The sequence below is a fragment of the Anas platyrhynchos genome, chromosome 1 (assembly GCF_047663525.1).
Source record: "Anas platyrhynchos isolate ZD024472 breed Pekin duck chromosome 1, IASCAAS_PekinDuck_T2T, whole genome shotgun sequence".
In the NCBI taxonomy this organism is placed as follows: domain Eukaryota; kingdom Metazoa; phylum Chordata; class Aves; order Anseriformes; family Anatidae; genus Anas; species Anas platyrhynchos.
The window spans coordinates 198,473,694-198,495,907 of record NC_092587.1 but is presented as its reverse complement, the minus strand read 5'-3'; the positions used below and the strand labels follow the sequence as shown (position 1 = coordinate 198,495,907).

The following is a 22,214-nucleotide window of genomic DNA, read 5'->3' as shown; positions in this document are numbered from 1 at the left end:
CGACCTAAGAAGTTAGGATGCTGAAAATCATGAGTTATGAGATTTGGGAGACAAAAGAAATTTGAGAATTAAAGAGTGGCAATTTAATTCACTGAGAAATGTAGTTTGATTTTTTTCCCCAGGCCTCTTAAACTATATAAATCAGAATGAAGTAAATAGATAAACTGACTGTTATTGTTTGTGATTTCTCTTTTGCATACAACCTTAATCTATTTACGTGGGGACAGATTAAGGTTAGAGAAGTCTGATAAGATTTAGTTCATTTATTTGGAGTAAAAAGTAAAATGTTAATATTAATTTTACACTAACAAGAACATCATTTCCCTAAGCTAGGGTTCTTCCCTTGTATGAAAGTGAGGGACTAGCCCAGGGTAAGTGTTCCAGCCAGATTCTAAGTCATTTACAAAAGTCTATGGGTTTGTAAATTTGGTTTTATTTGATTTTATTTTAAAAATATAGTTTCCAGCTGTTAAAGATTCAAAGAATATTTTCAGAGTCTCTTTCTGAATCTGCAGAAAGCATAAGGAGTTGCTTTGATCTATCAACCTGAAACACATATTCCAGAGATTGCTAAATTCATCTACCAGTATTTTAAGTATCATCTTACTAATTATTTTACTATGAACAGAGCACAAAACAGAGAACAGAAAATGTCTTTTGAAGAATATCTACCTTAAACAGGGAAGTGAAAACTATGTCAGAGGCTATGTGGTAAGGTGGTTGCAAATGCATTGTAGATTTGTATCCTTTCTTTTCTTTTTCCTCTGAAGCACATATTTAGTTTGAAAAGGTAGATTGGACAGCATGTCCATTATGTGACATACTTTCATGGAAACAAAAATACCAGGTGCTATGACTTTAACAATGAAAGGCATAAGGAGGTAGTAGCTGTGAATTGTAGTTGAACATATTCCAAACGCAGATTACACATGCATTTCTAAGAATGAGGGTAACTCGAACCACCAAGAGATTCTCAATCTGTTCATTTTTCAGTTGCATCTCTGACACCTATCTAGAAGCTCCTCTTTATATTTATTTGATAACAAGCTTCAAGGCCCAGTACAAAAGAAACTGGATATGCTGCAACAGGCAGGCATCCAAATTAGGTGATCTAACGATTTCCTTATCCTCAAACCATCTCAAATTTCAAATCTAAGAAAAAGGACTTGACAAACAAACCTTCTTCCACATAACAGTGCAACCAGACTACCATCAGCTTTCCACTATTTTCTGGCTGTGTTTTCACTCTTTGTTTTCCTCTCTCAGAGTGTCTGAACTTCAAGTAGATTATTTAGCCTCTGAGAGCTGGGCTACAGTGCCCTGCATGCTGGGATGCATGCACTGGAGCTGCAGCCCTAACTGAGCAAAATAAATTGGTGAAAAAACAGATATTGCAAAGGGTATTCAAGAGATGGCAGTATTGTACTCACCATCCATCTCTGCTGCTGGAGATTTCAGCTGAAGTGATCCTGTTTCAGTGGAAGTTTTCCAGGCTTTTCGGACCCCTTTTCTTTCCCCTTTTCAGTCTTTCAGTTTTGATTGTGCTATTTTAAATTCTAATTATGCAACTGAACCATTAAAAAGTACGTATAAATCTCATGTATAGCAACATCAGGGCGAGGAACATGTTTGAGGCTCTCTGAACGGAGCAGAAGTTTTCCTAAAAGCCCCACAATGAAATAAAGGCATTTTCCTCTAGGTGGAAATATCCAGCAGTATCCAGTATTTAACAGTATGACATGCGCTCAGCAACAGGCATTTGAGTGACTGCTGAATATCAGAGTGATTCTCTAGTGAGCAGATTGTGAGCATTTGTAAGCAGAATTAGCCACTAAACTTAGACACAAAAAGAAGAAACAAGTACTGACTGATACAGCAAACAGTCACTGCTGATATTACACTGGCTGGTGCCAGCAAGCTGGAACAGGACAGAATTATGTTAACATCATCCTGATGATATTCTGCATCAATAATGCACAGCAGCAAGTAATGAGGAATGTCTTTTTGACTCTCTTGTATTAGCTTGCAGCACAGTTAATTGATACCTGCCCTAGAGGCAAACATTCAGGCAATTTTTCAACACATACAGTGGAAGTCAGGTGCAAGCTCCTCCAGTACCCAGCTGGGAGCCACAGGAGAGCCTGTTGCACGGGCTGAGAGTCTGAAAGTCTGGAAGAGTCTGGCAAATAGTTGTGTGGAATGACTACTCTAAAGGTCGAGCTAAACAAGATACATCACATCATCCAGGAAAGTGGGGACAGATTCTTAAACAGAAAAGATGTCAAAACCTCAGCTAAACTATAAGCACTATTTAAATGTAAATGGGCAAGTCATCTAGAAGAAAGTAGGATCTTCATAGGAATGGCTCCACTCATCAGTATTTAATTCATATATACAGGATCTTAATTTATATGTTGTTCCACTACACCACTTGGCATCCATTAGCAAGAACAGCTGAGCTATGCAGCTGGGACTGGCATCTGTGCTGACAGGAGTCTTGTATTCATATGTCAAGTTTTGGCACAGGGCACCTTTTTTCTGACCTTATTTAAGTCAGAAGTCTGATGTAGAGTTATCACAGCAGTCAGAAGCAAACCACTGTGCTGATTTCAAGGTACAGAATTTCTTCAAACAGAATGATGGACAAATGCAGTTTCCTATGCTTGAGAAATGGATGGGTGTCTGAATTTTCACAATTTTCACAGTTTCTGCCCAACTGAAATTTCTGGAATATTAGGAAAAAAAAGAAAAAAAAAAAAAAAAAGCTTTTTTTTTTCTTTTTTTTTTTTCTTTTTACTTTACTTTTTTGTAGACATACTACACAACAGAAGCCAACAGGTATGTGCATAAATGATGGGGAAACTCTGCCTTAGACAAAGTCTTTGCTGATGCTTAGCACTTACTGTAAAGAAGAAAGCTTTGCTCTCTTCATTCCCAGGGATTTTACAGGATTTTGACAGCTCTCAGTCCCTTTTAGCACTTACCCAAGGGGACATATCCCACTCAAAGAGTCTTTTAAAAGGTCATCTTTAATCTTTGTGATTGTCTTTTTGCCATTATCCCAATGTCATCAAATATCACTCCACTGCTTCAGTAAATAATGGTGAACACATCAAAAGCTATGTACTCCAGAGGCCAGAAGGTGAAACAATTGTTTCGCACAGTTGAGAGCCAGGCTACAGGACTACCTAAAAGCAATCTGTTCTTAAATAGGAAGTGTTTTTTGTTTTAGGAGAAATTCCTAAAATCTCCTAGAATGTTGTATGAGGTTGGTGCTTCAGCACAACATGACAATGACTGATTACAGCATTGTCAGAGACAGGGGCCAAAACCAAAGCCCCATGGGTTCAAAGGAGCCTGTCAATTATCTTTGGACAAGGTTTCTAATCTATTCAAATGTGTAGGTGTGTCTACTGTGACACATCAACACCATTTTTCTTTATCTTGAGTACTGTCGTTGCTTTTAAGTCCTGAAACGTGGAAATTGGGGTTTAGAAGGATGTGGCATTTGCCACTTTAAACCTGGCTGCAGAGATGTTGGCTGGTACAGTACCAGACATGTCAGATGTGCAATGCAGAGAAAGGCAGAGAAAGGCAGATTTGGTTTAAACGTCTATGCTCAGTTTCAGTAACAGCATTAAAACAAAAATGACTTTTCACTCTTTCTCTCCTTAAAAGTAGTCATTTTACAAGCAGTGGCCAAGCTCTTTTTAGAGAGAATTAGAGGCTGAAAGAATCATAGAATCATAGAATGTCTTGAATTAGAAGGGACCATAAAATCATCTAGTTCCAATCCCCCTGTCATAGGCAGGGACACCACCCAGTAGATCAGGTTGGCCAAGGCCTCATCTAACCTGTTCTTGACCACCTCCAGAGATGGGGAATCCACAGCTTCTCTGGGCAACCTATTCCAGCGCCTCACCACCCTCTGAGTGAAGAATTTCCTCCGAACCTCTAATCTAAGTCTCCCCCCTTTTAGTTTAAAACCATTCTGCCTTGTCCTGTCTGTTGACACTACGTACACTGAGCAAAGAGTCACTCTCTGTCTTTTCTAAGTCACCTTAAGTACTGAAAGGTTGCCATGATGTCTCCCCAGAGCCTTTTCTTCTTTAGGCTAAACAGCCCCAGCTCTCTTAGCCTTTCTTCGTAGGAAAGGTTCTCCAGCCCCTTCATCATCCTCGTAGCCCTCCTCTGAACCCATTCTAACAGATCAACATCTTTCTTGCCCCAGACCTGGACAAAGCACTCCAAGTGAGGCCTCACAAGGCAGAGCAGAGGGGGACAATCACCTCCCTTGACCTGCTGGCCACTCCTCTTTTGATGCAGCCTAGGATGCACTTGGCCTTTTGGGCTGCAAGCATGCATTTCTGGCTCATGTCAAGCTTTTCATCCACCAATACCCCCGAGTCTTTCTCTTCAGGGCTGCTCTTAATGACTTCTTCTCCCAGTCTATACTCATGTCCTGGAGCCAGGTGCAGCACCTGACTTGTTGAACTTCATTAGGTCCACATGGGCCAAATTTGCAAGCTTTTCCAGGTCCATTTGGATGACATCTTTTCCTTCTATTGTATCAACTGTACCACTCAACTTGGTGTCACCTGCAAATTTGCTGAGGGTGCACTCAATCCCACTGTCTATGTCACTGATAAAGATATTAAACAGTATCAGGCCCAGGACAGACTAATTTGTCCCTGGTGAAGCCATGTTGGCTTCCTCAAATCACATCCCTATCTTCCATATGTTACAACAGAACTTCTGAGAGGATCTGTTCCATGACCTTACCAGGCACTGAGATATGGCAGATTGGTCAGTAGTTCCCAGGATACTTTTTAAAATGAGTGTGATATTCCCTTTTCTCTAGTCACTGGAGATTTTGCCTGACTGCTATGACTTTTGAATTGTGATGGAGAGTGGCTTAGTAACTATATCGGCTAGTTCCCTGAGGATCCTCAAATGCATTTAACTGGATTCCATTCACGTGAATATGTTCCAACAGTGGTCTCAAACCTGAACTCCTATGATGACAGGTGCTTCATTCCCCCAGGCCCTTCCTTGAGTTTTAGGGCCTTGAGAGATGTGAGAGGAGAGATTGCCAGTGAAAACTGCTCATACCAGGAAGAAAGATATTAGAGTTAATTTAATCAGATAAAAAGAAAGACCGATGCACTAATGTCAAATGAGGAGTAGGAGGACAGGAAGAAAGGCAAATGTACAGAAAATTAAGGATCATAAGATGTCTGAAACACTGTAAATATGAGCCTGTGGATCTTGAAGATTAACATGGAAAAAAATGGGGAAGAAATGTCTGGAGTTCTTTGAAACTTTGCAAAGTGCTTTCAAACAAGTTCGTTTGATATTTTGGACAGGACAGAAGGATGTACAAGGGCACCTGATGGGGCTCTGGGTAGATACAGACCAGGCCTTGTGGCCTTGTGACAACCATCAATGTTTCTGCATGGGCAGATAACAGCAATCTGGAGGTTCATCATCTGCCCCCCAGTAATACCACGACCAGCCTACTTCCAGGAAGGCACCGCTCCTGACCCTCTTGCTGCCACAGCTCCCACAGACTTGTGGCATCCACTTCACCCTCTCTGTTATATCCAGATGAGAAGGGGGCTGTGGAGAGTGAATCCAGTGCTCCACCAGTGGCTGGTCTACTGCACGAAGTCTGGACAGCACTTTTCAGGCAGGGAGATCCTCGACCCCTTGCTGCCCTGGCTACACCAAGAGCTGGCAGTCATCTTTGGGACAGTGTAGTGGCTGGAAATGGCAGCCAAAAACCTCATCCGGCAAGCCCTATGCGTCTTTGGGATGGACAATGAAGTCCTGATCCAGCAGCTGCAACCTGGCCTGAAGGACAGCATGGTGATGTTGATTCAGGGTGCCATCAACAATAATTGTGCAGCACTGTGGCAAGCAGGCCTGGAGGTTGCTGGGCCTCTGAGATGCCTATGCTACCAGGGGACAGAAGGACAACCCCACAGCCATCCTTGGCACTAACACCTCCTCTCAGATGACTCTCAGCTCCAGTCCTGGACCCTCCGGCAGCACTACAGGTCCCAGCACAGAGGAGCTCCCCAGCACATCAGGAACCATCTTTCATGGGGGGCACAGCCAGCACTCCACTGTGCCCATGCTGAGGGGGCAAGAGGAGCCCCATGAGGAGCCAGGGAAGGCTGTGACTGTGGAGGCAACAGGACACTTTGCCAGGGCAGGAGGGGGCAAGAGATACCCCTTGAGGAGCCAGAGCAGGTGGCAGCAACAGGACCCTCACTAGTATAATGTGTTTACTTGGCAAGGTTTATGTAGCAGGGGGCTTGTGGTGGTTTTACTCAGGTGGGCAGTCAAGTTCCACCATGGAGAAGGGGGAGAAAATATGACACAAAGGGCTCAAGGGTTGAGATAAGAACAGGGAGATCACTCAACAATTATTGTAATGGGCAAAACAGACTCAGTAAGGATATAGTAGTATTTATTGCCTATTGCTAACGAGATAGAGAACTGAGAAACAAAACAAAACAAAACAACAACAAAAAAAAAACACCTTCCCTCCATCCACCTGCTATCACCTCCTTTCCCCCAAGGAGTGCAGAGGAATGGGGGCTGCAGTCAGTCTACAGCACTTTGCCGCTCCTTCATGGTTACTCTCCGCCCCTGCTCCACATAGGGTTCCTTCCATGGTCTGCCCACAGGCTGCAGCTCTTCAAGAACTGCTCCAGATATGGGTTCCATCCGTCAGGAGCAAACTGCTCCAACCTGGGTCCCCCATGGGCAGCAGCTCCCACCAGGTCACCTGCTCCTGCTTGGGCTCCTCTCTACAGGCTGCAGCATGAAATCCTGCTCAGCTGTGGTATTCCATGGCCTGCAGGGGGACAACTTTCTTCACCATGGTCCTCACCACAGGCTGCAGGGGACTTCTGCCCCCGTGCCTGGAGCACCTCTCCCCCTCCTTCTTTGATGACCTTGGTGCCTGCAAGGTGTTTTTTGTTTGTTTGTTTGTTTGTTTGTTTTTTTATTTCTTAAATATGCTCTCACAGAAGCATCAAGGATGGCAACCTATAGGAGGGACCCCATGGCACAGGGACGAGAGTGACTGAGAAGGAGTGGTGGAGATGAAGCTCTATAGACTGACCACAGCTCCCATTCCCTGTTCCCCTGCACCACTCAGGTAGAGGAGGTGGAAGAGGGCGGATGGGTGGGAAGGTGTTTTTGTTTGTTTGTTTGTTTTTTCCTTCTTTGTTTTTCAGTTCTCTAGCTTGTTAGTAATAGGCAATAAATATTACTATCTCTGAGTCTGCTTTGCCCATCGTGATAATTGTTGAGAGATCTCCCCATCCTTATCTCAACCCTTGAGACCTTTGCATAGTATTTACTCCCCATTTCCCTTTGAGGAGGGGGAATGAGAGAGCAGCAGTGGTGGAGCTCAGTTGCCCACCTGAGAAAAAAACACCAAAGCTGAGGCAGGGACCACTCACCCAGGGTCCCTGGCGACCCCCAAAAAGGAAGGTCCAACAGTGCTCAGGCCTCCCCATGCCCTGCAAGAAGCTTCCTCCTTGGTGTAACTAGCAGGTCTTATGTTTCTCTTTAATAAATAAATAAATAAATATTATTCTGCAATGTCTCAGTCTTATTCCAAACAGAGCTGGCGTTGCCATGAGTGTGGTGCCGTTCCCCCCTTTTTTCCTGCTGCCTTTCCCCCTGTACTGCAGGGCCCCACCACTGGTGGCACCAGCCTGCTGGGGAGCACCACCACCAAAATATTACCAACCTATCACCACCAAAGTACCATGTTTATACAACTTATTTTGTTTCTAAAGATCTCAGAGCACTTTGACGGTATGAGTCTGAGGAGAGCTGCTGAATATGTTAATGATGAACTCTGTACAAGAATAACAAAAAGACTTTAGAGGTACTCTCAAATATGCCCATTCTAGCGACTGCTGTCATGAAAGTTTAAACAGGTAGCAGAATAGACCACACACTGAGTTTGAAGACTTTATTTGAAAAACACAAGAAACACATGGGGATATCAATTCATCCTGAAAGAGGTGGGCCAAGTGGAAAGAGAACTGTGTACTCTGCATGAGAGTCATGACAACCGTCAAAGTTTCTGCTTGGTCAGAGGATGACAATCTGGAGTTCATTTTCTGTTCCCAGGAACACACTGGCTGAGCAGGCAATGGTACTAGAAAGCTCTGGCATACAGTTGGTTTACACCACATAACACATTACAGCGTGTGAATAATGAAAGACATGCAAACCAGTGAACTTTATTGATGGTCAGTTGATACCATGACTTTGCAACACAGCATTCACAGAATCACAGAATTTCTAGGTTGGAAGAGACCTCAAGATCATCGAGTCCAACCTCTAACCTAACACTAACAGTCCCCACTAAACCATATCCGTAAGCTCTACATCTAAACATCTTTTGAAGACTTCCAGGGATGGTGACTCCACCACCTCCCTGGGCAGCCCGTTCCAGTGCCTAACAACCCTTTCAGTAAAGAAGTTCTTCCTAACATCTAACCTAAAACTCCCCTGGTGCAACTTTAGCCCATTCCTCCTCGTCCTGTCACTAGGCACGTGGGAGAACAGGCCAACTGCCACCTCACTACAGCCTCCTTTGAGGTATCTGTAGAGAGCGATAAGGTCGCCCCTGAGCCTCCTCTTCTCCAGGCTGAACAAGCCCAGCTCCTTCAGCTGCTCCTCATACGACTTGTTCTCCAGGCCCCTCACCAGCTTCGTCGCCCTTCTTTGGACCCGCTCAAGCACCTCGATGTCCTTCTTGTAGCGAGGGGCCCAAAACTGAACACAGTACTCGAGGTGCGGCCTCACCAGAGCTGAGTACAGGGGGACAATCACCTCCCTAGCCCTTCTGGTCACACTGTTTCTGATACAAGCCAGGATGCCGTTGGCCTTCTTGGCCACCTGAGCACACTGCTGGCTCATATTCAGCCGACTGTCCACCATCACTCCCAGGTCCTTCTCTGCCTGGCAGCTCTCCAACCATTCCTCTCCCAGCCTGTAGCTCTGCTTGGGATTATTGTGCCCCAGGTGCAGGACCCGGCACTTGGCCTTGTTAAATTTCATGCAGTTGACCTCAGCCCATCGGTGCAGCCTATCCAGATCCTCCTGCAGAGCCTTCCTACCCTCGAGCAGATCGACACACGCACCTAACATGGTGTCATCTGCAAACTTACTGAGGGTGCACTCAATGCCCTCGTCCAGATCATTGATGAAGATGTTAAAGAGGACCGGCCCCAGCACCGAGCCCTGGGGGACGCCACTAGTGACTGGCCTCCAACTGGACTTGACTCCATTTACCACAACTCTTTGGGCCCGGCTATCCAGCCAGTTTCTAACCCAACGAAGCGTGCGCCAGTCCAAGCCAAGAGCAGCCAGTTTCTTGAGGAGAATGCTGTGGGAGACGGTGTCAAAAGCCTTGCTGAAGTCAAGGTAGACCACATCCACAGCCTTTCCCTCGTCCACCCAGTGTGTCACTTTGTCATAGAAGGAGATCAGGTTCGTCAAGCAGGATCTGCCTTCCATAAACCCATGCTGACTGGGCCTGATCGCCTGCTTGCCCTTCAAGTGCCGCATGATGACTCCCAAGAGGATCTGCTCCATGAGCTTCCCTGGTACTGAGGTCAAACTGACAGGCCTGTAGTTCCCGGGTCAGCCCTCCGGCCCTTCTTGTAGATGGGCGTCACATTTACTAGCGGCCAGTCAGCTGGGACCTCCCCTGATAGCCAGGACTGCTGATAAATGATGGATAGGGGCTTGGCCAGCTCCTCTGCCAGTTCTCTCAGTACCTTTGGGTGGATCCCATCCGGCCCCATCGACTTGTGCACATCCAAGTGCCGTAGCAGGTCACCAACCAGTTCTTCGTGGATGGTGAGGGCCACATCCTGCTCCCCATCTCCTTCCATCAGTAACTCAGTAAATTCTAACAAATTCATCACACATATGAGTGGATATTAATCTGCTCTTAATGTTGCTATAGTATTTAAATAACTAGGAAATGAAACAAGTAATCCATCTGTTCTGTTTCTGCAAAAATAAATACACTAATAATTGTTTAACAAAATCAAGGGACATAAAGATACAATTCCTAATTATAGAAATGAAAGTGAGTTCCAGCAACAGACTTGAATAGGGAAAGTACTTGAAGTCAATATTTAATACCTACTGGAAAATTAAACATATGGGACAGGGCTTGTCTTTCACCTAAAAATTAAAAGAATATAATTAGATTTTATGTTTTGAAAACTGTAGGGATAATCGAAAACACAAGTCAATTCCATAAAGGCAAGTAGGTTGCTTTTGTTCACAACAGCTGCATTTCCTTTACATTCTGCTATATTTAATACTAATAACATTTATAAACTGTGTTCTTGAATAGACAAACCATGATCCAGGAAAATAAATTTTTCATTCATAAAACAAGGAATATTTTATTCAACTAATTCTTATGGATTACAAATCAGAAGCTGCCAAACAATTTCAGTTCTCACTAAAAGCACTCCACAAAATTTCAGGCTAATATGATACCACTTCTTTCCCCAAAAATATATTTGGGCTCTGAATAAATTTAAAAATATCTCAGACATATATGCATTTGCTCTCATGAAAAAGAAAAAAAAAATGCAATAAATATTAATGCAATAAACTTGAACAAGTTGCACTGAAAATGTCACAATTTTTATTAAATGAAATGGAATTGCTTCTAAACATAAATGAGTAGAAATAAAATTAAAATACAGATGTCTTTGGGTCTCATTTGTAAGTATTTTTTATATCTAGTCACTGTGAAGTATGATATAAAATACAAATCAATACAGACCCCAAAACCTACAAGTAGAGAAAGGAAGGAAGGTGAATAAAGGGCCAGCTTTCACCAGGAGGTTGAACTGCAAGATGCCCAGGGCTCTTTTACAGGCTGAAGTTTTCTATTTTACTGTAGTTCCAAGAAGTCCTTAAACTGATACATATTTCTGAAATTAAACGAGACAAAACTTCTTTTGCAGATTTTAGAATCTCTCTTCTAGAAGATGATGAATGCTGTTATCAGAAGTTTGTAGTTCTTAAATGATGATAGATTTCATTATACCTTCTTGTGTGATTGACATTACATGTTATTATTTCTCTCCTCTCCTGACAGGTCTTTACTATGGGCCAGAAAGTGACCCAGCATCTCTGAAGAATATATATATGTACATATTTAAATTTATGATTTACTTAAATCAGTAAGGTGCAAATAAAAGGTCAGCAAGACTTTTAAAGACTTTAAAAAAAAAAAAAATGTTCCTAATTTATGAAGTACTTAAATGAAATGTAATTATATTTCAATTATTTTCCCAATGATGTGTTTGCTTCTGTTTAAGAAACAACATAATCTTTTGGCATTACAATGCTTTTTCATTAATATGTATGTGTTTCTGAGATATAAAAAGCCACAAAAATGATCATTGCCTTATGAGTAATTTTATTTTATCTGATAACAAAATTTATGACTTGCTGCAGAAATTATGAACACAAATATTTTTCTATATTTGTCATCCCAAAAGATGATGCTAGATGACCATAAAAATGAAACACAATTAAGACTTAAGGACTGTACTGTTGTCAAACGAATTGAAACAGTAAAAGTGCTTAAGCCTTTTTTTTCCACTTGGCATACCACTTTCAACACATAACTTTGAAGTTTAAAATCTCTTTTTTTCTTGAAAAGATATAAAGATATATGATTTTTACTCTTTATTCTGTTCTCACAAAGACTTCCTAATGATCATAGCTTGCCTTCTGCAGAAGACATAGTGTATATCAGTCCTCTCCTAACAAAATCTTTGGGCCAGTTTCAGCCGCATTAGAAAAAAAAAAATAATCACAGAAACGTGGAAATCACAAAGATGTTAAGTAAAATGACTAAAAAAATAAATGAATGAAAATAAATAACTAAATAAAATAAAATGAAAATTAATAAATAAATTAGTCTATTCAGTGATTAGAATGACTGAAATTAAAATTTAAAGTTAAAGCTATTCAGTATCAGGGTAGAGGAAAGTTACCCAAATCACTGCATCTACCAAAGGACGGGGAAATTGAGGCAGAACTCACCCATTCTGTGCTATGTTTAGCAGCACATGACTCCACCTTGATGACTCCACCTTGCCATGCAAACACTCCCCAGAGTCCTAGAGCTCTCCATTCCTATTTTCAGTGGGCAGCAGGGAAAATTTCAAGACCAAACTCATCCTCAGGTTCACCAGTCACCTCCACCACTGCCGAGGACTGAGGTCTCACACAAACCAACCTGTGATATGCTATAAGTCCTCATGACTTTCTTATGTTCATACTTTTCTGAAGCCTTATGTGAAGGCAGAGAAGTCCTGGAAAAAATTTCCATGCCAAAGTATTTTAGAGATGAAGGATTTCACAACTTTATGCTTAAGGTGGAATATACGTCAGAATTATCATACTTTAGAGAAAACCAAAGCTATTAAATAAAATTTGATGAACTGATAGAAAGGACTTTGGGGTTGCTCCAATTCTTCCAGGGCATACTTCAAGACAAGTATTGTTCTCTGTACCTTTCCACTCCAGTCCTTGTGTTCATGCTGTGCCTGAGAACACTTCGGGAACAGACAATTTCTAACATTTAGAAGAACACAAATAAGGGTACAGATTATCCAACCATGGGATTTTCCTGAAAGACCAGTTGTGAGGCACTATCTGACTAACATCCTAGGACAAATCAGCCTTCATTTATGTGTTTTGAGGCTATTCTTATTTCTCTATGTATCTCATTAGGAATGGTATTTTTAACTACTGCTGTTAAAAGTTGACCAATTTGCAGGCTGTCACATTCAGTCTTAACAAGGAATAGTATTTTACTTGGTGCCTTTGAAATCATTAGTGAATTCAGATGTTCTGTCAGTATGGATGTGGAGGTCAGCCTAGATACTCCTCCCCTTCCAATTCACAAATTCTGTGGATATCGCACGTGTGAGTCAATATCAAATTTCTCATCACCATGGAGAGAAAGTATGGGACAAAATGGGATAAGCTGAAGAGCATAATTAATGAAAACATCTCCATTACTTTTTCAGCACAGAATCCTGTAATAATCCTGTATGCTGCTGGTTTAATGTCTTCTGCTTCTTGAGACGAGGCTAGAAAGTGTTTAAGTAAAAGTAAATGCTAAATACATTGGTCCTGAACATCTGCCACTAAGCAATCTATCTAGTGTATCCCAGGTCAGTAAAATTAGAGTTTTAGAGCTCTGATTACTTTTTCATTATTCTGGTGTTTAAAACAGGTGTTATCAAGAAGAAAAAATATGCACAGCCAAATCTAATTGGTTTGGTCAAGCTTACCTAGAAACAAGCACATGTTAAAACTCCTAAATCCTGTATCGCATAAAGTAACTGATTTGTGCTCAAAGAGTGTGAGTGTAAATTTAGGAGCCACAGACAAGGAAAGAAAAGACACAAGCATGTCATGGACTGCCCTGACTTTTGCTCAGAATCCCAGATTTCAAGGGCAAGGTTTAAGAAAGTGAAGAAATCAACTGCAGAAAATAACTAACTAACTAAATAAATAAACAAAATAAAGGGGTCAGGCTCTGTTTTCAGCACTGACTTCTGAGTAACTGCTCCCTGACATCACAACATAATAAAATCAGATCAATATCAGTAATAAGCAAGCCTCTCCTTGAGAAAGATTAAAATCTTCTTTCAAGATGTCTTTTATGAAGGTGAAATCTATGGCATTGACAAGAATAGTTCCCCCTTCCCTGAAGCTAATAGCCAAGTTGAATGGAAATCAAAACTGGAAACCTTCACTAAGTTGGTTCAGGAGAGGCCAAACTCAAGTACATTTTAAAGACACGGAGTTCTTCTAGCAATAAAGAACAGCATGGAAACTGCAAGATCCTGAGTTTGATATCCCTTGTACTCATGTAAATTCAAAGCACATCTTTTGCAGTGATTAGAGGAGATCTTTATTTACAAGAAGTACCCATCATTTAGGACAACTGTGAGAGCCTGAGATTAAGAGAAACAATCTACCAAGAAAGGCAACAAATAGAAAACTCTATGAGGAGAGAGGTCACGGTGCCCTATTCTTTCCATAGAAGAATGTCTCCATGGAGACAGACACATTCAGATTAGAAGCAAGACAACTTTTAACAGCAAGAGTAATTAACTGTTGCAACATAATTAAAGGATGTAGCTGATTAATCATCTCCTGGAGGCCCTACATTTAGACCAAATGTCTTTCAATAAGATATACACTGGTTTAGTCACAAGTTCTTGGGTCTGAAAACATTTGCATTACAGGATAGAATAATTTCTTCCCATGCTTGTTTTACTGGACAAAATTCTGTGACCTATGTTATGTAGAAGGTCCCTGTATTTGAGCTGAAAAATTTCCTGTGATATTTAAATCAATGCAAAAATTCACAACACAGAACCCTCCTTAGGGCAAACAGGTAATGCAGCCTCATGTACTCAGCAATACACAGAAAACAAGCCTTAGCATATTCTCTACATTGATTGTATGAGCACAGCTCTTGGCTGGGATGAAAAAATGGCCTTATTCTTCCATTCACACAGGTAATCAATAACCTAGGAAATATAAATGCTGTCCTCACATCCATATAACTGGACAGTAGAACAGATGAAGGAGAGGAAAAGGAGACAGAACCTACATAATTACTCTGTCTTCATTTCCTATTCCTTACATACATTTACTCTCTTTTGTAGATTTGCATTTGAGTAGAATAAATAGCTCCATGTAGTTTCTTTGAGATTTGAGACAGACACGTAATTTTTTACACAATGAGTATGTGGATATTTATTTATGGATATAAATATGTGAATGTCAGACCAATAAGTATGTGTCCCACTTCTTATACAAGTCAGTTACTTCACAGCTATCAGATTATTTAAATCTGCTCATCATAGGTAAATACAAACAATTTTTATTTTTTTTTTCTGTGAATAGCAGTTATTCAAGCTAGAATCCATTTTAGTTCTCCTGACACACTGAAATATTGCTTGCTGTCTGACTGCATTTGTCAGGGGAAAAAAAAAAATCAAATCACCAGCACTGAATCATTTCAACATACACGAAGGTGGCAGAAATCTTCAGTACAACTCCTGGTACAACCACTTAATGATAACATTGTTTTTCTGCTAAGAATACAGACCTCGACTGATCACACAGTCATTCTACACAGATAGAGAGTTAGATTACACATGCACATGAATGGGCAGACACTCGCACAATACAGACTTCCAAATGGACATGCATTAGTCCTGATATGAAATTCTTTCATGTTGCAGCAATGCCCATAAAAGCTCTGTTGGTTTTTTTTTGTTTGTTTGTTTGTTTTTCCTGAGTGTGTCAGGATGGAACAATCCCACTCTGCACCATTTTGATTATGGTGTCTGTAAACACACTACAGAAGTCAGATTATGGTAACACAAATCTAGTTAAAATTAATGGTTAGAAGTAGAGGTATTTGCACTCTTTAACTATTTCCAGCATTACAGAATAAAATCAAAGGTTAATTTAAAAAAAAATAAAAAAGTTAGCAACATATCAGCAAAAAGTATCCTCCCACAGCCAATCTGTCTACCTCACATCTTGAATTTTGTTTTAGCTTTTAAAACTATTGTTTGATACCTTGGAAAGATACCACAGGCCCACAGATTTTATCACTGTCTATAGTCACATTCTCAGATCTAAAGCAATGTGTTCTCTTTCTTGAAAAGAAACAGGGAACATCGACTTAATTTTCTTCCATCTACATCAGGTTTCCCAGAGTACCTTTTGAGGAGAGCTTTCTAGACCTGCTGCAGAACATTTGTACTCTGCACCAATATGTTCAGACACAGCTCAGTGGGAAACAGGAGACTTGCATCCTACCCATCTTCGGCACTGTTCAGAAAGGCATGGTCATTCTCATCTCACAATGTCACCAGTGAGATCAGGACTCCACCTGCTTCTGGTTTCTGTTGGTCATAGCTACATCCCACTGCCTGAAACAAGGGTTGATCCAGACTTAGCTTGGGATTCAGAAGTCCTGCTTCACCAATACGATTTAGAAATATACACTGACCACTGTCCCCTCTTGCAATAAGGAGGATCACAGTCTCTGTCTCACATGGCTGCTGAGAGAGTATTATATCTGAAATATTACATTAAGAGAAGAGAGAGATAAGAGTAAGATGGGACAAAATTCACTGTGGTCTGTCTCCTTGTTTTTCACCCAAACCATAATTAATCCAGAGAACAGAATGGTAGTAATTGGAAGCAGCTTCTGGAGGTCACCTGGTCTAATCCCTGCTTCAAAGAAGGGCAACTTATAACAGGTTGCTCAGGGTCTTGTCCAGTCAAGTTTTGAACTAGACTTCTGTAGTGCAAGGAAGAGCACAGCCAGAGCCCCATAATCAACATTCTGCTATGATTATTATGCCAAATAGACAGTATAAAATACTGAAGAAGATCTGCCCTGCATAAAGGTGAAGATGCCTGATTTAGCTAGATTGAATCTCTTCCCTCGCTTAAGTCACAACTTAAGCCAAATTAAGCTTTTACCTGGGGTTGCTCACTTGAACAGGGTCAATCCTTTCTCATGTGATTTTGGCATAATAATGCCCATATGAGAAGTGAGTTTCCATTTCCCTCTGTGCCTGAAGTGAAGCAGAGAGTTCAGATCTCAAAACAGTGGCAACTATAAGACATGGTGGTAAAGGTCTCCTTCAGTCACTCCAATCAAAGATTTTCCTTTTGTATAAATTTCTCAAACATACAGTCAGTCCAGGCAAGAACAGGAATGTAGCTTTGAGGAAAGCACTCACCTTGGACAATGAAATTCCAGTTTCTGAAGCAATCATTACTGTGGATTTTATAAAGTGATGATAACAAAACATCCAGTCTCTGACCTAACATTTAGCAATACACTGAGAAATATGTCAGGTGTGGGGGTTTGGGTTGGTTGGTTTCTTGTGTGGTCAGTCCCAAATTATAATCTATTCCTACACTGAGACAATTTTATTGATTATTTTATTTTTTCCCTAATTTGTTATTAGCATACTAGGCAGCCAAAAATACATGTTAAGTGATTCCCTTAGAAGTTGCAGATTTTCTCTATGTACAAAACTGCATTCCATTCAATTCTTCCTTTCTTTTTATTGCATAGTGAAATCAAGAAGAAAAAGGGACAGGAGAATGTAGCCACACGAATTCTATTTTATTGAACAACAGGCCGTTTTTTCTTGCTCTCTTATCTGTCTTGAACACTGCATAACAATTGGTTTATTTGAATGATGACATAGATTTTAACATCAAGCTGTATACTCTCTGTTCCATTCATCAGGGCATAGTGCATCCAGTTTATAAATTGCTGTTTTTCCCCTATTTTCAGCCATGTAGCTCAGCTCATTTCCAAGTTCATTAATGCCAATATTTTTTTTCTGTGGAGTGAAATTAAACTAGCCAGAAAATTCATTATGTCTTACTGTCTTCATCAAGATTAAATACACCAATGTTCCTATAATCATTTTCTTCTCCTAGCTGTTATTTTCAAAGATGATAGGCATATGCTTTCAGATGTGCTTCAACTCATTTGTTTCTTCTAAAATGCATACACACATACTGCTAAAGATCACTCATGCACTACTAGTGTAAACTCACTAAATGACCTCCCAAGGTGACTCCAGCAGCCCACAGTGACATGTGAACAATCTTTCATAAACTTATTAAATTTGATCTCAAATCCAGCTCACTCCACACACAAAGTTTATAGATTGTAAAACTGTTCTAGAGACGCACTACCCTGAGAGCTGGAAATCCTTCTAATACTCAGTGTACACTTATTTATTAACATTTTTTCTTTTAGTCATCATTATTATCTAGTGTGTTGTATTTAAAAACAGCAATATTATTCAGGCTTATTTTTGCTCCACTAAATAAAGCCAATTCTTTTAGGCTCTTGTTTCATGATAGGCTTCAGGTTACACTAATAACCCTTCACCACAGCTGTTCCTTATTTGATTTTCTCTTCCCCAAACAATGACTACCAGTGTGAATAATAAGAATGTGATTTACAAGATCCTTTACAGCAGGACTAACAGTCTTTTATTTTTCCTGGAAATACCTGTCCAAGATCACATTTGCCCTTTCCACATCTCTGTCAGAATTTCTTACTGACTTATAGAAGAAGCCTTGAATGACTGTGATACAAGGTTGGATTATTCTGTTAAATACCTAAAGACAGGGAAAATTTTAAGTACAAATTCTTTTACTCTAGTCTTCAAAAAACATCTAATTATTCCTGTACAATTACTCTTTTTCCCCTTTCTATTGGTTAATAATTTTAATAATTTTCTATTATTAGAAACCCATATAGATTAAACTTATTGCACTTACACCAGTTACAAAAGCACTACATAAAAGCAGTACCAGTGTTGATCACTGAAGACTTTTGTGAAGAATCTTATGCAGTCTTACACCTTCTTTTTTCATGCCACTGTATTTGCTATTCTCCAATAATACATTGCCATCCCCTAAGCAATGCTTACTTTAAAGGATCTACCTGGGCTTGTGAAAATCATTAGACACTATCCCACAAGATATCTTTGTCTCCAAAATGGAGTGACATGGATTTGATGGATGGGTTGCTTTATGGACAAGGAAATGACTGGACAGTCTCAACCAGTAGTTTGGTGTCCAGGTGGAGACCAGTGATAAGTGGTGGAGTGGAATTTTTCAAGGATTTTTACTGGACCAATACTATTAAGCATCTTTATTGGCAACATGGACAGAAGAATTGAGTGCACCCTCAGCAAATTTGCAGATGACACCAAGCTGTGTGGTGCATGCTGGAGGGAAGGTGTGCCATCCAGAAGGACCCAGACAGGCTCAAGAGGTGTGTCTGTGTGAAAAACACATGCTTCAACAAGGCCAAGTGCAAGGTCCTGCACTTAAGTTAAGGCAAGCTCAAGCATGAATATAGGCTGGGTGATGAGTGGATAGAGAGCAGCCCTATTGACAAGGACATGAGGGTAGCAGTGGATGAAAAGCTCAACACAAGCTGGCTATATATGCTTGCAACCTGGAAAGCTGGTGATATCCCATGCTTCATCAAAAGAAGTGTATCTAGCAAGTCAAAAGAGGTGATGTTCTGCTCTCATGAGATCCCACCTGGAGTTCTGTGTTCAGCAGTAATTCTAAATACTTATTTAAAGTACCAGAGTTAAGAAGGCAGTCATCCAAGGTCACTAATGGAGAGGTTAAATAAAATGAAGGGTTGAATCACTACTTGGAGATCTCACTCTCTGTTGAGTGTACAGTATCTCTGGGACAATTTATTTAGCAGCTTGAAGAAAAAATGAAATAGAGCCAGCTGTGCCACCTAGAGCCACTTCTATGCCAAAAAAAAAAAATGTTTATTTTGGTTTGGCAACAAAAATGAATTACTTTTAGTGTTGACTCAATCTGTTCTTGTTCTTCATAACTTTGCACACCTCAGTGGTAGATTTATCTATCTATCTTAGTTTGCAAGATCCAACTTATTTTGATTTTTACAATTTTCACTTTGTTACTGTTTTGGACAGGCATAATACTTTATCTAAATAAACTTTCTGAGGGATTTTAGAGCTCTTCCCTCCATTCACAATTGGAAAATCCATTCCCAAGAGATCCCATTCTATGTCATTAACTGAGATGTAAACTTTGGATTAGAAATATATCTTTGCCTTAAAAGTGTCCATTCTGTTTTATATTTGACTGTCTGATCATGAGTAGTGCAATTTATATAATCTATTACCTTTTATTTTAATTTCTCAAATATCTGTTCTTTTGAAATTATCCCTCCTTCAATAAACAGTAATGTTTATACAAAATATATTCATTTAATTACAACTGAATGAGTTCACAGCTAGCTCTTTTTAGTGTCTCATTATTCACTCCAATAAGACAAAGCACATTTAATAATAATACATTTTCAGCTATTAAATATCTCAACAAGCTGTAGAGAGCTGCAAAGAAATTAGGATCCTTGGAAAACAAAGAAGACTATGAAAACATTCAGGTGGAATGAACATCCATTAGTTTGTGCTTATATTCAGAACTTCTTTCTTCAATGCATGCCTGCAGGTTAAGAAAGGTATTTTTCAGGAAACAAAGATAACTTTTATTCTAGGATATTAAGCAATACAAAAGAATATTCCATAGCTCTGAAACATGATTCCCTGTGGAATTTATTTGCTTGAGTAGTCCCAGGAATCCTTTTTTGCCTGGACCAAATAAGACTGTCCCAAATAATTCCCAGGCACAGCTGGAGAGAGTATGAATCATGATCTATTTAAAATAGGCATGTCCCACATGATCAGATTGTATCAGCTTTTTAAGAACAAATATTTTTCAGGTACAACAACTGTAAATTCAGAATTACATATTTACTATGGTAAAGCTCACAAGAAGGACAAGGGACAGTACAAGAACACATAACTGTGCTGGATCTGGCTGGGATGTTGACTATTCCTGCAGCAGCCCACGCTGTAAAACCACCACAATAACATGGATTAGCGTGCATCCACTGCTTAGGTCCGGTCCTCTTTATTGTAGATTTCCTTTATAAAGGGATCATTGCAATGGTCCAAAAGAGAAACAAGAATAAAACTAATAGTAAGGAAACGTAGTTCTTGAACTCAGCCCTTTGCTTTTATATTTAATGGTGTCTTTTTGTACAGAGGATCCCTGTTCCAAAGAGCTTCAGATTATTTATTTGAAAAGGACTAGAATTACCCCTAGAAACATAAAAAATATAAAGTCTTCACATTAGAAATGAAAAAAAAAATGTTCTGGAATAGTGTCTAAAACCATTGGTGCTTAAAAAATTTTCAAATATAATTTCCATAGATTGACTTGGGTTGCAAGAGACCTTAAAGACCATCTAGTTCCAATCCCCCTGCCATGTGCAGGGATGCCAACCACGAGATCAGGTTGCCCAGGGTCTTGAATGCCTCCAGGGATGGGGCATCCACAGCTTCTCTGGGCAACTTGTTCCTGTCTCACCATTATCTGAGTAAAGAATTTTTACCTAATATCTAATCAAAATTCCTCTCTTATAGTTTAAAACCGCTCCCCCTTGTCCTATCACTACCTGCCCAAATAAAAAGTTGTTCTCTGTTTTAGCCCCCTTTAAGTACTGAAAAGCTGCTACTAAAGGCCCAGAGCTTTCTTTTCTCCAGGCTCCACATCCCCAGCTCTCTCAGCCCTTCTTCATAGTATAGGTGCTCTAGCCCTCTGATCATCTTTGTAGCCCTCCTCTAGACCCACTCTAACAGATCAACATCCTTCTTGTGCTGGGGGCCTCAGAGCTGAATGCAGGGCTCCAGGTAGGGTGTTGTGAGAGCAGAGCAGAGGGGCACAATCCCTTCCCTCTACCTGTTGGCCACCCCTGTGTTGATGCAGCCCAGGATGCAGTTGGCCTTCCGGGCTTCAAGCTCACACTGCTGGCTTTTGTCAAGCTTTTCATCCACCAATACCCCCCAAGTCCTTCTCTTCAGGGCTACTCTCAGTGAGTTCTTCTCCCAGTCTATATATATGGGATTGCCCTGGCCTAGGTGCAGTACCTTGCACTTACACTTGTTGAACCTCATTAGGTCCACATGGGCCCAATTCTCAAGATTGTCCAGGTCCCTTTGGATGGCATCCCTTCCTTCTGTTGTATTGACTGCACCAGTCAGCTACCATAGTACATATTTTGTGCTCTCATATTAAATTTTGCATATTAACAACACAAATACGTAGCAGAAGCATTTTGGTAGCCATCACTGACCTCCAAGAGGAAGCTTATTTCAAGGTACTGGTTTTACAGTCCTTACAGTAATACCACTATTTCTACAAGATTGAAGAGTCAGCCAGCTTTGCTCAGAGAAAAACATTGCAAGGAAGCAAATGAATAAAATAATTGCCGAACAAAATGAGTCCTTGAGGAAAGATCTAATTAAAGCAACAGTCAGTTTCTTCATCAGCATTGTTCTTATTCTGGCAGATAATACTAAAGACTTGTCCATTGTGCATTCAAAGTCTATTGTCTATCAGTGAAGAATGCTTTTTGATATGACGCTTCTTAACTACTTGAGCTGTACAGATAAGAAATAACAAAAAGGTTCAGAACACTTGCTGAACTA

The 22,214-nt window shown here is 40.4% G+C and overlaps 1 protein-coding gene and 1 long non-coding RNA gene across 4 annotated transcripts in view; both read right to left on the bottom strand.

The window, feature by feature from the left end:
- Positions 1 to 22,214, bottom strand: part of GRM5 (glutamate metabotropic receptor 5) — a 278,090-nt gene that overhangs the window by 234,169 nt on the left and 21,707 nt on the right. The gene's annotated exons all lie outside the window — the stretch shown is intronic.
- LOC106018477 (uncharacterized) lies at positions 10,550 to 13,021 on the bottom strand. The gene is made up of 4 exons (XR_002404152.4): positions 12,597 to 13,021; positions 12,320 to 12,395; positions 12,124 to 12,216; positions 10,550 to 11,000 (listed from the first exon to the last, which is right to left on the bottom strand). It is a non-coding gene; the product is annotated as an uncharacterized lncRNA (long non-coding RNA).